This window comes from Sabethes cyaneus, chromosome 2, assembly GCF_943734655.1.
Source record: "Sabethes cyaneus chromosome 2, idSabCyanKW18_F2, whole genome shotgun sequence".
NCBI lineage: Eukaryota > Metazoa > Arthropoda > Insecta > Diptera > Culicidae > Sabethes > Sabethes cyaneus.
Window position 1 is genome coordinate 66,607,253 of NC_071354.1, and position 15,519 is coordinate 66,622,771.

Consider the following 15,519-nt stretch of genomic DNA (forward strand, 5'->3'; position numbering starts at 1 on the left):
AGACTTGCCTGAACATTAGCTTTAAATTCATCTCAACGAAAACAAGCTTTAGTGTTGTCTGCTTTTTTGCGAGTTCACAGCTCGAAAAACAACAATTTGCCTGATGACACACACATGAGCTGGCATATTATTCGAGATCGATCATCCATCGAAATCCGTTCCCATGCAGACGCATGGTTATTGATCACATCATACGAGCCACATTTCAGTTTTCACCCAGCTTATATCAATCATTTGCCGTTTTTCGGATTTTTCCATTTTGAAGCACCCCGTCATCGTCTAAACAAAGATAAATTATCGGTTTCGTCGGATGCGAACCGGGAGTTCTTACAGTAGATTCCCGTTTCTGGACCATATAGCTCATATGACATTTAGATTCACTTGAACAATTGTGTCTGAAAAATATTATGAACCATATACTATAACTGTGCAATGTTAGTTGCATTTTAAACAAGCAGAAGCAAGCCCAATTAACAAATTTCAGTTGTATTGCACTCGTGAAACAATATCGATATATTTTGATCATCTCGAGTAGGTAATAGAGCCTAAAATGTGAATGTTCTTCTGAAAGCCCAACATGGGAAAAATTACTGCACCGGAGTAGGGTAACCAATTTATTTTGGACCCCATCAGCTGTACATAATTTGGATACCTTTGATTTTGCTGTAAGTGTCCAACAGGGCTTGTTCGTTCACTTTGACTCAATTTTGATCCATCCGTCTCAGCCGAGCAAAATTTGACAAAGTTGTGTATGGAACATTTGTAGATCTAGTTATCATCTACAATTTTTCTAAATAAAGTTTTTCTGCATCTGTTGTAGTTACGATGTTACAATGCTAGTACGCCATTAGTAACTAAATGAACATTCATTTAGTCACAAGGTACTAGCATTGAAGCACCATAAATACAAAAGATACAGTAAAACTTTATTCAGCAAAATTGCAGATACATAAATTGTAGAAATTGTAGAACTGTAGATGTAGACAGATAGTACAAACAGACAGGACAGACAGACAGGACAGACAGACAGGATAGAGAGACAGGACAGACGGACAGGACAGACAGGTTAGGACAGACAGACAGGACAGACAGACAGGACAGACAGACAGGACAGACAGACAGGACAGACAGACAGGACAAACAGACAGGACAGACAGACAGGACAGACAGACAGGACAGACAGACAGGACAGACAGACAGGACAGACAGACAGGACAGACAGACAGGACAGACAGACAAGACAGACAGACAGGACAGACAGACAGGACAGACAGACAGGACAGACAGACAGGACAGACAGACAGGACAGACAGACAGGACAGACAGACAGGACAGACAGACAAGACAGACAGACAGGACAGACAGGACAGACAGGACAGACAGGACAGACAGGACAGACAGGACAGACAGGACAGACAGGACAGACAGGACAGACAGGACAGACAGGACAGACAGGACAGACAGGACAGACAGACAGGACAGACAGACAGGACAGACAGACAGGACAGACAGGACAGATAGACAGGACAGACAGACAGGACAGACAGACAGGACAGACAGACAGGACAGACAGACAGGACAGACAGACAGGACAGACAGACAGGACAGACAGACAGGACAGACAGACAGGACAGACAGACAGGACAGACAGACAGACAGACAGACAGACAGGCAGACAGACAGACAGACAGACAGACAGACAGACAGACAGACAGACAGACAGACAGACAGGACAGACAGACAGGACAGACAGACAGGACAGACAGACAGGGCAGACAGACAGGACAGACAGACAGGACAGACAGACAGGACAGACAGACACGACAGACAGACAGGACAGACAGACAGGACAGACAGACAGGACAGACAGACAGGACAGACAGACAGGACAGACAGACAGGACAGACAGACAGGACAGACAGACAGGACAGACAGACAGGACAGACAGGACAGACAGGACAGTCAGGACAGACAGACAGAACAGACAGACAGGACAGACAGACAGGACAGACAGGACAGATAGACAGGACAGACAGACAGTCAGTACAGACAGACAGGACAGACAGACAGTCAGTACAGACAGACAGGACAGACAGACAGGACAGAAAGACAGGACAGACAGACAGGACAGACAGACAGGACAGACAGACAGGACAGACAGACAGGACAGACAGACAGGACAGACAGACAGGACAGACAGACAGGACAGACAGACAGGACAGACAGACAGGACAGACAGACAGGACAGACAGACAGGACAGACAGACAGGACAGACAGACAGGACAGACAGACAGGACAGACAGACAGGACAGACAGACAGGACAGACAGACAGGACAGGACAGACAGACAGGACAGACAGACAGGACAGACAGCCAGAACAGACAGACAGGACAGACAGACAGGACAGACAGACAGGACAGACAGACAGGACAGACAGACAGGCAGGACAGACAGACAGAACAGACAGACAGGACAGACAGACAGACAGAACAGACAGACAGGACAGACAGACAGGACAGACAGACAGGACAGACAGACAGGACAGACAGACAGGACAGACAGACAGGACAGACAGACAGGACAGACAGACAGGACAGACAGACAGGACAGACAGACAGGACAGACAGACAAGACAGACAGACAGACAGGACGGACAGACAGGACTGACAAACAGGACGGACAGACAGGGCAGACAAGACAGACAGACAGACAGGACAGATAGACAGGACAGACAGACAGGACAGACACACAGGATAGACAGACAAGACAGACAGACAGACAGGACGGACAGACAGGACTGACAAACAGGACGGACAGACAGGGCAGACAAGACAGACAGGACAGACAAGACAGATAGACAGGACAGACAGACAGGACAGACAGACAGGACAGACAGACAGGACAGACAGACAGGACAGACACACAGGATAGACAGACAAGACAGACAGACAGACAGGACGGACAGACAGGACTGACAAACAGGACGGACAGACAGGGCAGACAAGACAGACAGGACAGACAAGACAGACAGACAGACAGGACAGATAGACAAGACAGACAGACAGGACAGACAGACAGGACAGACAGACAGGACAGACAGACAGGACAGACAGACAGGACAGACAGACAGGACAGACAGACAGGACAGACAGACAGGACAGACAGACAGGACAGACAGACAGGATAGACAGACAAGACAGACAGACAGACAGGACGGACAGACAGGACAGACAAACAGGACGGACAGACTGGGCAGACAGGACAGACAGGACAGACAGGACAGACAGGACAGATAGGACAGACAGGACAGCCAGACAGAACAGACTGACAGGACAGACAGACAGGACAGACAGACAGGTCAGACGGACAGGACAGACAGACAGGACAGACAGACAGGACAGACAGACAGAACAGACAGACAGGACTGACAGACAGGACAGACAGACAGGACAGACAGGACAGACAGACAGGACAGACAGACAGGACAGACAGACAGGACAGACAGACAGACGGGACAGACAGACAGGACAGACAGATAGGACAGACAGACAGGACAGACAGACAGGACAGAGAGACAGGACAGACAGACAGGACAGACAGAGAGGACAGACAGATAGGACAGACAGACAGGACAGACAGACAGGGCAGAGAGACAGGACAGACAGACAGGACAGACAGACAGGACAGACAGACAGGACAGACAGACAGGACAGACAGACAGGACAGACAGACAGGACAGACAGACAGGACAGACAGACAGGACAGACAGACAGGACAGACAGACAGGACAGACAGACAGGACAGACAGACAGGACAGACAGACAGGACAGACAGACAGGACAGACAGACAGGACAGACAGACAGGACAGACAGACAGGACAGACAGACAGGACAGACAGACAGGACAGACAGACAGGACAGACAGACAGCACAGACAGACAGGACAGACAGACAGGACAGGCAGACAGGACAGCTAGACAGGACAGGTAGACAGGACAGACAGACAGGACAGATAAACAGGACAGATAGACGAGGTCTTCGGCTTCTGTTTCGAATTTGTGTTTCATTTGATCCAATGCAGCACATTAGCTTTGGCAATAGTAGCTGCAAAAGGCTGTGTCTTTTGCTCTAGAAACAGATGACATTACATACTCTCACTACCATAGTACCATCTCGTTTAACATGCTCCAATTGTGAAACGACTCAACACAACGGCAGACAACTGCAAGCGTAACTACTCGAAAACATTGACATTACCTGGAGACGTGAATTTAGGAGATAGCAAATGTAATAAACGACAGTGAACCTAGATGATTTCCCAGAGGCACATCCGATTCTTAAATGTGAATTAAGAAAAAGTCCTATCCTTTTGATATAATATTTTGATATAGAATACTTCCAATTAGGGTACGGCACTAGTTCTTCAGTCTGCTTTTGTATTGAGTATACCCTTGTTCCTCCATATCAGGAGGAGGGCGGAATTTGTTCTTATTAATATACACAATTATTCTTACACATTCATTTCGTGATGACAAATTGGTTCTTCATGTCTATATAACATAAAATCAGATTACGCTCAATAATTAGAAACAAGCTGATAATACAAGCCCTACCTACGAAACAAGTATTAGGTGTATTCGTTTTCCCGTGGCATAGATTTTATCATGAATCACCATTTACTCAGTTCTGCTGGAGGCAATTGCTGTTATTTGCTTCGATTTCTGTATTTCTGTAGAGAATTCTCTACGGAGTAGAAGGGATGGAAGGTTTTTCGTTTTTTTTGTTAGAAAACCATCTCCGTTTCAAGTTTGTTCGACAGGCATACAGTCGAAAGTATTTAAAAACTTGCTAACATTTGAAATAATGGTAAACTAACCCGCATGAGGAACTATATCATAGTATTAAAACTGCTTACATTAATATTCCTTTCTCGCAACAATCATTATTCCAAGTGCTAGACTTGCATTTTTTTCAATGGTGATTCTCTTAAGAATGTTTCGAATGTTGGGGAGCTTTTTAATGGGAAAACTTGAACTCCTGCTTTGTATTATAAAGCCATACTTTATATTATTGGGCTTTAGGGGTTGCAAAAAATGGAATCTTACCGTATATGTGTGTATATACATCAATTCTAACATAGCATCACTCCCTTTTTATCCTCACGCCATTTTGAACAAATCTGCCGGTTACTATCAGTCGGTCAGTCGATTTGCTTCATTTGAAATGGCTTCGGAATGTTCGGAAAATGTTTTTACCTTTGTTATACTATAACAAAGGTTTAAAAATTGGTCGAAAAACACGAAATTGATCCGAGGCCCGGAGGGCCAAGTCACATATACCAATCGATAGGGTTCGACGATTTGAGCAATGTCTGTGTGTGTGTGTGTGTGTGTGTATGTATGTAATGACTTTTTCTATCGCCTGTTTCTCAGAGATGGCTGAACCGAATGGTTCGCTATTACTTTTGTTTGAAAGGTGTTATTGTCTAGTAGATCACTACTGAGTTGTTTCGTGATACGACGTTTCGTTTAAAAGTTATAAGCAAAAATGTGAAAAATACGTGACACGGGTTTCTTCGGAACTACATGACCGATTTCAACGATCTTAGTATCAAATGAAAGCCCTTATTTAAGCTCAATTGTTCAGGAATTTTTAATTGAAAACAAACAAGTAGTTTAAAAGTTATGCTTGAAAAACCTGTTTTGACAAGGTAATAATTATCGCCTGTTTCTTAGAGATGGCCAAACCGATTTATGCGCTATTAGTCTCATTTGAAAGATAATATATCCTAATAGATCACTATTGAATGGTTTTTTGATTGGACGTTTAATTTGAAAATTATGAGCAACCGTATACACCACACCAAAATTAACAATAATTTATAATGATTTTAACCAAGATAATTTACCTAATTTCAATTATTTTAATATCAAACGAGAGGTTTTGACACTACGAATATATATGCAAAATTGCATAAGAATTGGTTTTACCGGTCAAAAGATATTAACCCTCGAACAATCGCGCCAACTTTTGTAACACAGTTACTCGCGCGCACAATAGCCCCGAACCAAAGAAAACATGCGCACTAGAGTTTTGATTGAGAAAACTTGGTTTTAGGTTTATCGAACCTTTGGAAGAGTTTCTTGAAATTGAAAGCTCTATCGTCTGGTGGAATTTAAATTTTGATTAATCCCCCTAAAAGTGAAATAAAAAAAATATTTTTCTTCAGTGTCAATATAACACATTGATGTGTTCTGCAAAGTTATAGAGCATATTATTACAAGAAATTTTGCTAAAAACAGTAGCCTTCTATCTCTGCAGCGAAGATAGAAATATCTTATTTATTGTATATGAATTTGTAAATTCAGTTTTTCTATTTTTGCTCTTTTTTTAATTGTTGTATGACTTTTTCATGTACTACAAAATTGTACAAATAGTAAAAATACACAACTTTGCTGAAAATACTATACCTCTATGTTTGCTTGTTTAGGATCTGTGGAACTTTGATTATACAAAATACCTTAATTTTGACTCCGCATTACTCGACTACCAGCAGACGGATACATTTTAAACATTTTACATTTGCTGATAGTTTTACTGCATAAATTTTCCCAACAATTTAAATTATTAATGCTTTGAATAATTCTGATATTTTGCTCACAATAAGTTTGTTGAAGAATATACGTTAGTTAAACAACGACTTGTAACTTTATAACAATATGGCTTTGAAAAACCTACACGTGTTGTATAAAATACAACAGCGTGAGTTAATAAAAATTGATGAAAATTATTCAAGAAAACTCTATTGATGTGAGTCAAATAGAATGGCATTACAGGAAACTATGCATAGCTCAAAAACCTATAAACTAGACCTTTACTAGACAACGTATATGCTAAAGGATAAGATTTCCACTTACAACTCACTTTTATTTACACTTACTCAGATTAAGAACAACTTACTTATCCTTACTCGGCAATTTCATGAACAAAGGATCTATCAAAATTTAAAAATGTTCCTATTTTGTTCAAATTTTGTAAACTTATTCAATTTTCAAAACTTTTATGTAAATCAACGCACTACGCAACGATAACCAATAGATGAATTATGTTCCGAAGACGTGTCGATTTCTATCTTAAATAGCAAGTAAGACCGTATAACAAAGGTTCCTTTCACCACTAGGTGGATTAAATCGGGTTTTTCTTACATCCGATAGTGTGATAGTTGATAGAACAAAATTGGAAACATCGTGAGTCAACCGCGCTGTGATGGTAGCGAAAATTTAAAATTTTCTTTGCACCAAAACCAAACCGGGTGGAAACCCTTGTGTCCATTGCGCGTTCTTAGTATATGTCGAGGTCACTTCGTAGTTCACTGAACCGGCCTAACATGCCGGGCCGAGATTATAAATGTGGCCAACACTTGTTCGTCTGATTCGCTCGCTAGGGTCGATTTTGCTCCACCAGCATGCTCGAGATTAGAGATTGGAATGTTTAACCCCATGATTTTTCCATCGTGAGCTGTGCGCTGCGGCACAGATCCATTTGATGTTTCCTGGAGTGTTTTTTATACTGCCTGGCGATTTCTTCTCGTTTAGAGCATACCAGATTTTCTAGCTTATGTCGGACAAGTTCGCTGCTTCAACTTTATCATGTAGGTTTCTTGCTCGTTTGATGCGCGCATTTGGGATAGTGAGCAAGAATATGCAAAATTGATGATCTTTTTCACCATTCCGAATGCTAATGGAAAAATGCTCGAGTTGAATAGGGGAAACGAATGGGATGAGTCATTGTGATTCCAGTGACAGTAGTGAATTTAGAAAAAAGAAACACACGTGTGTGTGGTCAATTGAATTAAGCGAGAAAGTCGTACGAGCAACTGTTGAGCATTTGTCCTAGAATTCCGATGTAATCGATTTCATTATCGGTTCACTTATGACGCAAGTATCTGACCACCCACAAATTGAGTTTGCAGGCCACATCGAGAGCAAAAAAGTAAACCAAGGAAAACAGGGAAAATCAATTGCTGATTTGCTTGCCGTTCGTCGTTTTCCTTCTCCCGGTGTCGTCTGTCGAATCTGTTGGCGTTCTATTTTTGAAGTAACACACTAATTATTATTGGAGCTCGCAACCATGTATTGCTTCTTAAACGTGTTTGAAACTCTGCGGCCGAATGTTTCGGTATGTTTGTACACTAGCATGGAAATGCCGCCTTTGGCCGCCGGATGGCAAGTTGAGCGCAAGATGCGCTCACAGGCTTTGTTTTGTTTCCAATAATTTTACGGTTTTCGAATGTCTACCGGTTTTGTGCGCTGGTCTGCGCCTTTTGTTTTATTCTACCGTGAGTAATAATGAACATGAAATGCTGTTTTTTCTTCTTTTAGGTTGTCCTATTTTGAGAAAATACGCGGCGTTTATGGGGTACATAGCATTTTTTGTTTTCGGCTGCATACATAAACAGTTGAAAGACACTATACTGAAAGGTTCCACTGAACAGATTAAGAAGCGACGCATGCGGCTGTTTTGTTATACCGGGACAGAATTATGTCAGTTTACACGTTTAGCGGTGATGATGAGATGGGGTGAATGACTACCAGTTGTAAACGATGCTAATAACAAACTGCCCGGTGTACGTGCAGAAAAGCTGCCGACAGAATGGACAGTTAATTTGTTGAAAAATTGTTGTGCACGGGTATTTTTTAACCCGTTTTAAAAGATTGAACCAAATCAACGATTATTACGTACAAACATAAAATCACTTCTGTTTTGTAACGCATTATCAGTGGCCTTTAGAATTATATTTTCAAAGCCGAACTGCACAAAATAAATTTTTTAATGAATGCAAAAGTCTCTGTTTCCCATTTTTCAAAATGAACTTCATTAGTGAAAATAATTCACTGAAACAAAGTTACGTCCATTTATTTTTCGAATTTATTCGAATAGAACATTATTTTATAGAAAGATCATATTATCGCGAAGTTTAGGCAGCATACGATACAATCAAACGCGAACAGTTATGACAGAAAATGGACGAGAACAATCCTTCGGACAAGCTGACGCGGACGCGGAAATGAGCTGAGAGAGAAATGAGAGTATGTATGTGGTAGCTCGCTCTCTCCTACTTCTACCAGTATTTTTTCCGTGAGCCAACGGGATGCCGCAAAAAGTTCAACTGATCCCATCAGTACATCTGCAATACATTGAAAATAGTCGGAATAAAGTGCTGAAAGAAGATAAGAGCACCGGAATATACTGAGAAACAGATGTCGACGCTGAAATCGCTGGTACCCGTGTTCCTTTGAACCATAGAGGCGCTGGACAAAAGAAGTCTGCACAACCCCCCTTATTAACCGTAGCGACATGGGTTGGGCTATTTTGACGTAGGACTACGTCTTACGGCAAGTTTTGAGATAGGGTGTCATTCCAAAAAATCGAGAAATGCGAGCGTCACGAAAAATGAAAGGTTTTGAGCGCTAATAGCTCAGCGGTTTTCCGATCGATTTTCAATATTCTTACACCAATCGTTTGGAAAATCTTTTAAGAATTGCCCCAAATGAAGAAAAGTATGGATTATTGATGTTGAACTATTGAAAAATTGAAAATGATGAACCTATGTTTTACCAGAATTCTCGCTTCATGATTGGTTGGAAGATTCTTTAGGATGATCTAAACCTATACTAATTTGATATCTGTGCTTGGGAAGTAAGCCAAAACAAGTGACAAAGTTTCCTCATTTCAACAAGATTTCTTAACACCGCGATTAAACCTAGACCATTTTGATGTCCTTGCTTGGGAAGTATGCCAGAAAGAGTGACAAAATCCCCTCGTGCCAACAGATTTCTTACGAACGCGATTAAACCTAGTCCAATTTGATGTCTGTGTTAGGGAAGTGTGCCAGAAAAAACGACACAAGTTCGTTGCCCCAATAGATCGCAAATTCTTTCCTGCGAGACGATTAAACCTAGGTGAATTTGATATCTGTGTTGGAAAAATGTGCTACAGCTGTAGTGTTCGATTATAATTCGACTCTATATGAATACGCATGCTTGCCGTTTCATTAGAAGTGTAGTGAAAAGATGTGCTGTTGATAAAATAGGATTGAATTGGTAAAATCCCTTCAACGTGGGTAACCATGGGTAATAAAAACAATCTTTAATTTCTGTAAGGTAGCAGGAAAGCAATAGTTTGTGTTCTTGATTTTGTTAAATTGTTTCCATATGCACATTGAAATAACTCTGAAATCTTTTGAGGATTGAACGTATACAATGTTACTACTACTTTGATAAATGTTACATACAACGCATGTAGCATGTATATATGTTGCATATAGCATGTATACATGAAGAAACGAATGATTACAAGCATGGATACATGCTACTATCACTACAAAGAGACTTACGTAGTCCTGCGTCACCTATATATGCGGTCGTGTCTTGTACACAACCCCTCTGATTTTTTAGACACAAATTGTGCCTCTTCCTCCACCTACTGTAGAAACCACCGACCGAGAAGTTTTAATCTAACTTGTTTTTACTTTCAGGACGACGATACTATGCAGGCCCTTACGACTTGCAAGGTACTGCGTGTGACGTTGTTCGTCCGTAAGCGTGTTAGTTCGCGTCTTCTCAGCGCGGGTCTTCGGAGAAAGGCTCCGTTCCTATGAATTTGACCAAAGTCGTGATTTTAGTCATGACCTTGAAATGCGGGTAGGCATATATTAAAATTTTTTGAAACGATGATTCTACAATTGATGAAGGGACGGTAAGGGAAAGTAAATGAAGAAAGATTTTTGGGAATGCTCCCCGAATGGTGCGCAGTCGACGCAGTAACTGTCAATGGACCAGAATGGCTCAACACTGGAACCAAGCCAAGACCAGCCACCAGATTTACTACCGAATTTACTCACGTTCCTAGTCCCTTTCTTTTGCCCACAGCCACTTACGTTGGCTCTCCGAAGATACCTATATAACGAAAAACGAAGTTTTTTCATAGTTTCTTAACTTCTCCATTTCATTTTTATTTGTTTATTGTTTATCGGCGGTTGGTTCAGAATCAGATTCTGAATCAGATGAGGCCGGCTCCAAAACCGGTTCCGTAGCCAGCTTTGAAGCCGGTTTCGTAGCCGGAGTCTCAACCATAACAGGTGGGGTGGCCAGTGGGTAGTATGGCAGCAAGACATTCGTCCACCGCCACTGCAAGGGCGTACCCTGTTCGGATACCGGTGGCAAACCCACAGACGGCAGCTGTGGCTCAACGATCTGCGCCATCTGCATGCCCGATGCCACTGGTACCTTCACAACTGGCGCTGTTGGCAGTGGCGGAGAGGGCGGCTTTGCTGTCGGCACCCGTTCGGTTGGCTGGGAAAGTTGAGTTATCGCCTCCGTTATTTGTGCCGACATAGCTTCAAATATTTGCGTGAGCAAGGCTTGCGATACCGGCTGACCTGCCTTCATAGCTTGCGGTGCCGCCACTTCCGGCGGCGACGTGGCCTGCACGGTCGTGGCCACCGTTGCCTGTTTTTTTTTATCGTGCGTTGGCTGGGGCATCTTCGTTTTTCCTTCAATATTTTTGTCTTTTGTATTGACTTTTTTAGGTACTCTCAAGCCGCACCGTGTGCAATACTAAAAACAAAAAAATATTAAAATCATTATTTTTTTAGAAATACCTACTACCGCCTTCGCCTCTAAAACTTTACCATCATGTGCATGTGGTATGTTTGAAAATTTAAACTGAAATGAATATGCACAGCGGAAGGAAAAGAAATTGTACAGGGCACGGTTGCCAGTTTGCCCGAAAAAATACCTTTTGGTTTTCAAAGTATATACACACGTACTGCAGGGTTCCTAGTAAGGTGTATACACGTGTGAAATTACAAAAGTAATCTCACACGTTTTGATAACGTAATCGATGGTAATCAATAAAACAATAAATGATAATGTTAAGTAACCACTGGTAATTATTATTAACTGAAGTTTATGAAGCGTCTTATCACAGAGAACAGACTACCAGGTAATTGACAAAAAGTGTGTAAAAGGTTTTTATGTAATCTACGAGCAATCCTTCAATAGAGCACCCCTCGAGCAGTGTATGGCAAACAGCTAACTGGCACCTTTATCTCATTTGCTTTGCGTTGACGAGAGCTAACATCAGGCGGGCTCAGGAGTCGTGGACCCCACTGACAGCTGAAGAGCTAACTTGTGTGAAGAGTGGCGAATATATGATTTCTCGTTTACGCTAACGCTAATATGTTGGCATCGAAAACATAGCTGCCTACCAGCTACTTGGTGGCAAACTAAATCTTGATGTCGCTGCAATCGCTGCTATGTAACTTCAGCACAAAGAAATGTTGATAAAGGTACATGGATATTTTTTGATGCGTTTGGCAAACTATTTCTGGAGGGCGCTACCGATTTTATTTGCTCGATCTAATTTTTTAAATAACATGAATAGTGTATGGAGTACTTTAAAATTCAGGAACATTAGTGGAGCCAGAAATCCCAGTAACTGAAATAATTGTTGGGTCCCAAATTTATGCATGCACAAATATCTGTATTTGTAACAGCTCTGTCTGTGACACAACGATGAACTGGTTTAGGTTTACTTTGCTCGTTTGAAGTAGGGTTGCCAAGTGGCCGGTTTTCACCTGCAAAGCCAGTGGCCGGTCAATCCTGCAAAAAGGCAGGTTTTTTGACATATGAAGCCGGGATTGGGATCCCGGTTCGGTTGTTAACAAAAACAAAATGACCGGAAATGACCGATACCATTCCATGGATAGTTCTACTACATCTTCGAACATAAAATACAAATTTAAACATAGGTTTGAACAGATAGTGATGCTGTACATTACCATTTCTAAGAGAGGTATTTCTAAGCCACGGTTCAAGTCCTCTGGTTTAGCTATTAATCAAGATGTGTACCAGAACGAATGTTTGAAGAAAATTTTGATCCCGTTTATACAAAAATATCTTGCAGATGGACAATACGTGTTTTGGCCGGATAAAGCATCATCGCATTACGAAACACAATCGTTCATGAATACCCATTCGATCCCATTTTTTCCCAAAAACCACCACCCAATAAATCTGCCTTAGTGTCACCCAATCGGAAATTTCTTTGGGATATTGAGCTCCTTGGTGTACAAAATTAACTGGAGAGCCACGAATTGTAAATAATTGATTGGTAGAATCAAGAGATGCTTTCGCAAAGTTGACATGACGGCCGAAACGGAAGCTTCACCGAACAACCAATTGCGGACCGTTCCCAAATGTTCACTAATTTTTTTTTCACAAAGGACAAAGCCAGGGCTGTCGTGTACTCAGTGCACCTACTTTAACTGTAACACCTCAACCAAGCAAAATTCTAAAATATTATATATGGGGCATTTATAGAGCCAATTATTATTCATAAGATTGCTGAACAAAGTATTGCTCTATCTTAAGTATTTACGGCGCACTCCCAGTTCACACTAGGTGGTGCGCAGAGAGCGCTCTTGGTGCATCACCCAGTGTGAATTAAGAGTGAATAAGATATAGCAATCTTATGGATAATAATGAACTCTTTAAATGCCCCATACATAATATTTTCAAATTTTGCTTGGTTGAGGTGTTCCACTTCCACTTCTGTTAGTAGGTACTCTTACCACTGCGTCCAGTATTTTAAACTATTGTGGCATGCCTCGTTTATTACTTTTACTGAACGCTTCAAGCTGACCTATCGCTTATTGAGGAAGTGATAGGGTGGTAGCAGCAGCTTTTTGAGATATTACAGTCTGCGTGCTATTTGAGCTCCACAATTACAGAGCAAGTGTTCCGAGGTTAAATATCATCTTGCCATAACTCCGAAATGCCCGGACGGTTCTTCACCAAACTTGGCATACATATTCTTTGATATAAGGAAATCAGCACTGGGGGGTTGATAAGACGGAGGGGGGTGTTCGCAAAAGGGGGTGGGAGGCCATAACTCCGAAATCCATGGACGGTTCTTCATCAAACTTGGCATTACATGTTCCTTGACATAAGGGAATCAGAATTGAAGGGGTTGACAACAGGGAAGGGGTTTATAACAGGGGGGGTCGTAACAGGGGGCGAGGTCCCAACTCCGAAACGCCTGGACGCTTCTTCACCAAACTTGGTACAGATGTTCCTTGACATAAAGGACTCAGAACTTAAGTGGTTGACAAAAAGGGGGGAGCATTTTTATATGTATAAAAAATCAGAGGGGTTGTGTACAAGACACGACCGCATATATAGGTGACGCAGGACTGCGTAAGTCTCTTTGTAGTGATAGTACCATGTATTCATGCTTGTAATCATTCGATTCTTCATGTATATATGTTATATGCAGCATATATACATGCTACATGCGTTGTATGTAACATTTATCAAAGTAGTAACATTGCATACGTTCAATTCTCAAAAGATTGTGCATTTGGAAACAATTTAACAAAAACAAGAACACAAACTATTGCTTTCCTGCTACCTTACTGAAATTAAGGATTGTTTTTATTACCCATGGTTCCCCACATTGAAGGGATTTTACCAAGGGGTATCCAACAGCAATGATTACTACGCACCTTTGAAAAAAGTCACTTTTGATTACTTTACTGATTACCTCTGATTACCGGTAATCAATCTCTTGTGATTACTACAAATTAATCATGATTATGAATGATTACTTAAGATTATCATTGATTACTCTACTGATTACCATTGATTACCTGATTAATTCGTAAATGATTACAAAAGTAATCTCTGATTACTACGCACTTTTACGCCCTACTGAAAACCTCTTGGATTTAACCAATTCAATCCTATTTTATCAACAGCACATTTTTTCACTACACTTCTAATGAAACGGCAAGGAATCAAGCATGCGTATTCATACAGAGTCGTATTATAACCGAACACTACAGCTGTAGCACATTTTTCCAACACAGATATCAAATTCGCCGAGGTTTAATCGTCTCGTAGTAAAGAATTTGCGATTTGTTGGAACAACGAACTTGTGTCATTTTTTCTGGCACACTTCCCTAACACAGACATCAAATTGGACTAGGTTTAATCGCATTCGTAAGAAATCTGTTGGCACGAGGGGGCTTTGTCACTCTTCCTGGCGTACTTCCCAAGCAGGGACATCAAAAAGGTCTAGGTTTAACCGCGGTGTTCATAAATCTTGTTGAAATGAGAAAATTTTGTCACTTGTTTTGGCTTAGTTCCCAAGCACAGATATCAAATTGGTATAGGTTTAGATCATCGTAAAGAATCTTCCAACCAATCACAAAGTGAGAATTCTGGTACAACATAGGTTCATTATTTTCAATTTTTCAATAGTTCAACATCAAGAATCCATACTTTTCTTCATTTGGGTCAATTCTTAGATTTGATTTCCGATTCCGATTCCGATTCCGAGATTTTCCGATCGATTGGTGTTAGAATATTGAAAATCGATCGGAAAACCGCTGAGCTATTAGCGCTCAAAACCTTTCATTTTTCGTGACGCTCGCATTTTTCGATTTTTTGGA